We start from the raw sequence: 8037 nt of genomic DNA, 5'->3' as shown, positions 1-8037 counted from the left end.
AAACTGCAACCTATACTGGTGGAGGGGCAAGTACACAGAAGAGATCTCACATAGGGAAAGGCATACTTAGGGAAAGCCTTAAAGCCTTAAAGCTTTAAAGGAGTAAGAGCACTGAGAAAAATCTTCAGGTAAACCAATTACCACCCTAGGTACAATGTGATGCTAGAGAAATTTGCAGCTGGTGGTGAACTGACAGTGATTAAAACAGTAACAAAACTAACTCAACTCCCAATTTAAATTGAGTCAACATGTCGTACTAAAGGCCTAACAGAAGGGTCATTCCAGTTTCTAGATAATCTTTACTTCAATCTCTATTGTTCTATATACTATGTACAGCAATCAATTTAAATTACAACATGCAGAAAAAAAAAGCAAGAAAAACTACTCAAGAGACAAATCTCTCAACAGAACCTGACTCAGAGATTGCCCAGAATCTAAAAAGTACTAAAATTAATATGTTAAAGGGTCTGGTGGAAAAGGAAGATAGCATGAACAAAATGAGAATTTTAGGATACAGTTGGAAATTATCAGAAAGCTTCTAATAATGCTGGAAACAAATATGGGAACAGAGATTAAGAAAGCTTTTTATGAACTCATCAATAGACTAGACAAAGGCAAAAAGAAAAAAAAAACATTCAGGGAACTTGAATATAGGTAAGCAGAAAATGACAAAAACTGAAACAGAAATAGAAAATGTAACAACAACAACAAAACCCACAGAAACACGCACCCTAAAGTTGTGGAACAAAGTAAAACCGTTTAACATATGGTTACTTTTTTTCTCCTATAGAATGAAATACACTAACCCACAGAACCAAAAAACAAAAACAAAACAAAACAAAAAAACAAAATACCTCCCAAAAGCCCAAGCAGGATTTAAAAAAAACTAGACATATTATATTCAAATTGCTGAAAGCCACAGGTTAAGAGAATATTTGAAGGCATTCAGGAAAAAAGTGACATCGTATACAGAAGAACAAAAGAATTATAGCAGATTTATCAGATATAATCCAAGCCAGGAAGCAATGGAGTGGAATTTTTAAAGCACTGAAAGAAAAAAAATGTCAGACCAGAATTTTCCACACAATGAAACTATCTTTCAAAAGTGATATAGAAATCTGAAAAATAGCTTGAGAAAATCCACTATCACAAAAACTGCACAAGAAATATTAAATGAATTTTTTTTCAGGAAAAAGGGCTAGGATACCAGGCAGAAACTTGAATCTATATAGAGAAAATAAGATCTCCAGAAATGGATAGAGTGAAGGCAAATTTAAAAGGTATTTTTACTCATTTTATCACCCTTAAAGAAAATTGACGGCAATGATTTCATTGTAGAGCAGTCCTCATGAACATTTTACTAGCCATCCCAGCCAGTGCAGTAAGGTGAGAAAAATAAAAAGAATATATGGTAAAGGAAAAAAAAAAAAAAAGGGCTCATATGACATGAATCTCAATGTGGAAATTCCCATAGAAATTACATGAATCTATTAGCTCTAATAAGAAAATGTGTCAAGGTAATAAGATACAAGATTCACACATAAAATCGAGTTTATGTCTAAAAAATTGTAATGAACAAACTGAAATTGATTAGTACCCCAAAACGTGAGCTATTTTGATATAAGTCTAAGAAAATATGTGCAAGATCTATATGTTGAAACCTGAAAAAGTACTGATTAAAGAAAGCAAAATAAATGGAGAGGGATATAGTCATCAGGAATTGGAAAAGTCAATATTGTGAATGATGTCACATTTCCTAAAATTCAATGGAATCATATATTATTCACTCTTGTGTAAAGCTTCTTTGATTCAGCATAAATTTTGTGAATTTTATTGAGGTATAGTTACATACATTCAACTGTATCCATTTAAACGTTTACAATTTGGGGAATATGGACATATGTGCACAAAAACTAATCCATAGTCGGAGAAAAGCCAGACCAGTGGTTACTCAATCAGAGTAGTTGTGGAAATTTTAAGGGTCATGAGGGAACTTGCAGAGGTGAGAGTTATGTTCTCCATCTTTTTTTTTTTTTAAATAAATTTATTTATTTATTTATTTATTTTTGGCTGTGTTGGGTCTTCGTTGCTGCGCACGGGCTTTCTCTAGTTGAGGTGAGTGGGGGCTACTCTTCGTTGTGGTGCGCGGGCCTCTCATTGTTGTGGCTTCTCTTGTTGCGGAGCACGGGCTCTAGGCGCGCAGGCTTCAGTAGTTGTGGCACGTGGGCTCAGTAGTTGTGGCTCGCGGGCTCTAGAGCTCAGGCTCAGTAGCTGTGGCGCACGGGCTTAATTGCTCTGCGGCATGTGGGATCTTCCCAGGCCAGGGCTCGAACCCGTGTCCCTTGCATTGGCAGGCAGATTCTTAACCACTGCGCCACCAGGGAAGCCCTATGTTCTCCATCTTGATAAGGGTTCATGTTGCATCAGTATATTCATTTGTCAAAAACTGATTGAAGAGTATCATTTTGTGTTTCCTTGTTTAAACAATTTACTGCAAAAAAGAACCAAAAAAAAATTGCATTGTACTTAATAATATGAAATTAAAATAATATGAAATTAAATTAATATGAAATTAAAATTGTACTTAGTAATATGAAATATTGTAAATGGTATTTTACAATAATATCTGTAAAAATAAAATACTTAGAGACAAATTTACTAATAAATGTATAAAATATCCTAAGATTATACCATATTGTTGAAAGAAATTAAGAAAGTTTAAATCAATAAAAGGTACACTAGTTCTTGAATTGGAAGACTCACTATTGTTAGTTTTCCCTAAAGTAAGCTGTAGATTAAATGCAATTCCAATCAAAAGTCCAACAGGCTCTTTTATACAAATGATCAAGGTGATTTGAAAATTTATGTGGACATGAAAAAGACCTAGAATATTCATAACAACCTTCAAATGTAGAGCACTTCACCTGACTTTAAAACAAATGTAGAGCACCTTACCTGACTTTAAAACTAACTCTAAAGCTAGTAGTTAAAATAATCAATCACTTTGATACACATGAGCAAATAAACATCAATTGAATTCAATGAAACAGAATGGTGAGTTCAAGAATAGATGCACTTATACAGTCAAACAATTTTGTCAATGGCATGAAAGTAATTCAATGGGAAAAAGAAAGTCTTTTCATCAAATGGTGCTGGGACAGTCTGTATCCAAATAGAAAAAGAATTACTTTGATCCCCACATTAAATCACATACACAAATTAATTTGAGATGGGTTATTACATAAACATAAAAGTTAAAAATATAAGGCTCTTGGTAAAAAATATAGGAGAATGTGTCCACAGTCTTAGAGGAACAAGGACTTCACAGGACTCAAAAAGCACTAATCATAAAAGAAAACAGTGTTGAATTGGACTTCAACAAAATTAAAATCTTATTCATTAAAACATACCATTGCTTTTACACAGCAAAGGAAACCATCAACAAAACGAAAAAACCTACTGAATGGGAGAAAACATTTGCAAATGATATGACTGATAAGGGGTTAATATCCAACATATATAAACAGCGGATACAACTCAACATTAAAAAAAACAAAAACAGGGGCTTCCCTGGTGGCGCAGTGGTTGAGAATCTGCCTGCCAATGCAGGGAACATGGGTTCGAGCCCTGGTCTGGGAAGATCTCACATGCCGCAGAGCAGCTAAGCCCGTGAGCCACAACTACTGAGCCTGCGCATCTGAAGCTTATGCTCCCAACAAGAGAGGCCGTGATAGTGAGAGGCCCGTGCACCGCGATGAAGAGTGGCCCCTGCTCGCCGCAACTAGAGAAAGCCCTCACACAGAAACGAAGACCCAACACAGACAAAAATAAATAAATAAATAAATAAATAAATTAAAACAAAAACAAAAACAAACAACTGAATTAAAAAATGGGCAGAACTGAGTAGACATTTTTCCAAAGAAGAAATGCAGATGACCAACAGGCACATGAAAAGATGCTCAACATCGCTAATGATCAGGGAAATGCAAATCAAAACCACAGTGAGGGGCTTCCCTGGTGGCACAGTGGTTGAGAGTCTGCCTGCCAATGCAGGGGACACGGGTTCGAGCCCTGGTCTGGGAAGATCCCACATGCCGCAGAGCAACTAGGCCCGTGAGCCACAATTGTTGAGCCTGCGCGTCTGGAGCCTGTGCTCCGCAACAAGAGAGGCCGCGATAGTGAGAGGCCTGCACATCGCGATGAGGAGTGGCCCCTGCTTGCCGCAACTAGAGAAAGAGCTCGCACAGAAATGAAGACCCAACACAGCCAAAAATTTAAACAAATAAATAAATAATAAATAAATTTTTTAAAAAAACAAAAAAACCCCACAGTGAGATATCACCTTGCACCTGTCTGAATGGCTATCATCAAAAAGAACACAATAAAGAATGTTGGTGAGGATGTGGAGAAAAGGGAACCCTCAACAGTGGGAACCCTCCCACTGTTTGTGGGAATGTAAATTTGTGCAGCCACTATGGAAACAGTATGGAGGTTTCTCAAAAAATCTAAAAATAGATTTACCATATGACCCAGCAATTCCACTCCTGGGTGTATATTTGAAAAAAACAAAAACACTGATTGGAAAAGATACATGCATCTCAATATTCATAGCAACGTTATTTACAATTGCCAAGATATGGAAGCAACCTAAATGTCCATCAACAGATGAATGGATAAAGAAGATGTGGTGTATACACACACACACACACACACACACACACACACACACACACAGTGGAATACTACTCGGTCGTAAAAAAGAATGAAATTTTGCCATTTGCAGCAACATGGATGGACTTGGAGGGCATTATTCTAAATGAAATAAGTCGGACAGAGAAATACAAATACTGTATGATATCACTTATATGTAGAATCTAAAAAAAATACAACAAACTTGTGAATATAACAAAAAAAAGAAGCATGCTCATAGATATAGAGAACAAACCAGTGGTTATCAGAGGGGAGGGGGGAGGGGCAATATAGGGATTGGGGAGTGGGAAGTACAAGCTATTGGGTTTAAGATAGGTTACAATGATGTATTGTATAACACAGGGAATACAGCCAATATTTTGCAATAACTGTAAATGGAAAGCAACCTTTAAAAATTGCATAAAAATTTTTAAAGACAAAAGCCACATTTAAAATGGCAGGGAATTTTGTGGAATCTTTACTTGTCCGTGCTCCATCCCTGCCTTGCACAGCGTAGCGCAGATGGGAGAAGCAATAGTCTTATCCCTTGTTACTTTTAGTGAAGTAGAGAAAGTTCGACTGAATTTGCTATGTTCTAAACTGTCTGCGCACTGTGTAAGGGAATGATATCTACAATGCTTAACTCAGAGTTCAAAGGACCGAAAATAGCTTGGATCTCAGGTTAAGGGTAGCCTTGGGAAGCTGAGAGAATGGCTAATGAAAATCCACCAGATGCCTGCATGCAAAAGATTATTTTGTGGGGATTTTTTCCCAGCTTTATTGAGATATAATTGACACATAACATTGTGTAAGTTTAAGGTGTACAACGTGCTGATTTGATACATTTATAAATGCAAAATGATTACCACCATAGTATCAGCTACTATGCAAGAGATTTTTTTTAAAGGGCCATTTATTCCTTTCCCAAATGTTACAGTAAAACCAGGTGGAAGAGAATGGTTTTAGCAGTTAGAAAAAAAAAGTACAAATCTGAGGTTTGGCCATTAAAAGTTATTTACAACAATGGGAGGGGAAAAAAGACAACAAGAAGTTGTTTCACATTACAGAACTCCCCCCAACCCGAAAGCTTAATACTTGATTACCAAGTGAAAAAAGAGATACAGTTGATTCACAAGCTGGAGGTCTGAACTTGAGTAATACATTTATAAAAACCTAGACAGGGGCAGTGTCCTCTCCAGCTTAGGTGCCACTAGGCACAGCACAAGAGACTAAAAACTCAACAGGGGAAGGCTGGACACTCAGGGTTTGGGAATGTAGGCACCCCCACATGTGGCTCAGGGATTTGGGGAGTAAACAAAGCCTACTTGGAAAAGAATTGGGGAAGAAAACCAGCAACTGCCTTATGCATGGGTGGGGACAGGGAAGGGGTAGGGCCAGGGGAAGGAGCATTTCACATCACTAACCTAACTTGGGAAACTGCAAGGGACCATCTTCAACTGGCCTTAAGAGGAAGACCAGATGGATGATGGGAGAATCCACATAGGGAGAGGAGGACAGGGAACGTGGCTAGCGGGGCAACAGCCCCTTCCTTTCTGGGCGCAGGAAGGCAGCCAGGGCACCAGGTCCAGGCAGTGACCTCACAAGGACAGCACAGTTTTTGCAGCTTAGAGATCACCCACCTGCCCCCACCCAGCTACTCATTCTGCTCGCTCGCTGGTGTAAGGCCACTCTCTGGCCCGGAGGGAGTGGATGGCTCTGCGCCTGGGGCCCTGCCTCTTCTGTGTCTCCTCCTCCCTTGGAGGAAGCACTAGCCTCTGCCCCTTTGGCCTGGGGCTCCTGGCTCTTAGGGGTGGAGGCAGCCTTCCCTCCCTGGGCAGTGCCTTCCTCACTGCAGGCACCGACACCCCCTGCTCCTCCCCTTCCTCTGTGGGTGACGAGGCAGACGGATCACCCCCAGCCCCCTCCTTCCGATTTCTCTTGAAGGACAGGCCACTCAATTTGGAAGGCTTCTTGAAAGAGAATTTCTTCTTCTTCTTGGGGGTCTCCTTGGCGGGGGGTTGGGGGGGCAGGGGGAAGCTCCCCCTTGACCTCAGAGCCCTGGCTAGGGGGTTCCAGCTCGATGGCATCGCCAGTGGCCCTGGCTTCCTCCTCTGTTCCGTTCACAGGGTGGGGGCGAACCCCCTCTACCTTTGGGGGATAAGTCTCCATTGCTTTTCACGTGGCCATTCTCCCATCCATTGACCTTAGCGGGGGAAGTGCTTGCTGCTTCCTCGGCGGTCACGTCACCCCAGGGAGCCTTGGAGCTCTGGTTGCCCATGGTGGGGGTTCTGCTGAGGGGCACCAGGAGCCACCCCCTGCTCACGCCATAAGGGATAGTTTGGTCAGGCGGGCCAGGCCGGCAGAGGGGAGGGGCTCGCACCTGAGGGGGAAGGGTGTGTGTGTGGGAAAATGAGCTGCACCCCGGCTCCACACCTCACCGACTAGCTGTGCCCGCCACCGCTCTGCTCCTCACCAGAATGCCCACACAAGAGATTATTGATTGAGGAATACAGAACAGCTAAGGCACAATAGAAACAGGGGTAAGCTTCTTAGGGAAAGGAAGGCATTTAAAAGCAACTACGTATACACTTCCCAATTTCAAAGTTTACTACAAAACTACACTAATCAAAAGAGTGTGGTAAGTTTTGAAATTGGGAAGTGTATACATAGTTGCTTTTAAATGCCCTCCTTTCCCTAAGAGGCTTGAATGGACTTGAGGACCCAGGGAGTGGGAAGGGTAAGCTGGGACTAAGTGAGAGGGTAGCACTGACATATATACACTACCAAATGTAAAACAGATAGCTAGTGGGAGGCAGCTACATCTCAAGGGGAGAACAGCTCAGTGCTTTGTGACCACCTAGAGGGGTGGGATAGGGAGGGTGGGAGAGAGACGTAAGAGGGAGGGGATATGGGGATATATGTACATATATAGCTGATTCACTTTGTTATACAGCAGAAACTAATACAACATTGTAAAGCAATTATACTCCAATAAAGTTGTTTAAAAAAAAAGAGTGTGGTAATGACATAAAGACAGATATACAAACCAATGGAATAGAATTGGGAGTCCAGAAATAAAGCATTGCATATATGACCAAATGATTTTCCAAAAAGGTGCCAAGTTCATTCAATGGAGGAAGGACATTTTTCCAACAAATGGTGTTGGGAAAGCTGGATATCCACATGCAAAAGGATAAAATTGGGTCCTTACACCACATATGAAAATTAACTTAAGATGGATCAAAGACGGAAATGTAAGAGCTAAAATTATGAAATTTTCAGGAGAAAATATAGGGGGAGGGGACTTCCCTGGTGGCGCAGTGTTTAAGAATCCGCCTGCCAATGCAG

General features: G+C 40.6%; 1 pseudogene; it reads right to left on the bottom strand.

The window, feature by feature from the left end:
• Positions 1–6343: 6343 nt before the first annotated feature.
• Positions 6344–6967, bottom strand: LOC103009060 (MARCKS-related protein-like; annotated as a pseudogene).
• Between the last annotated feature and the right edge of the window lie 1070 nt (positions 6968–8037).

The sequence above is a fragment of the Balaenoptera acutorostrata genome, chromosome X (genome assembly GCF_949987535.1).
Source record: "Balaenoptera acutorostrata chromosome X, mBalAcu1.1, whole genome shotgun sequence".
Classification (NCBI taxonomy): Eukaryota; Metazoa; Chordata; class Mammalia; order Artiodactyla; family Balaenopteridae; genus Balaenoptera; species Balaenoptera acutorostrata.
Note: the sequence above shows the minus strand (reverse complement) of the source record. Positions and strands in the feature narration are given on the sequence as shown.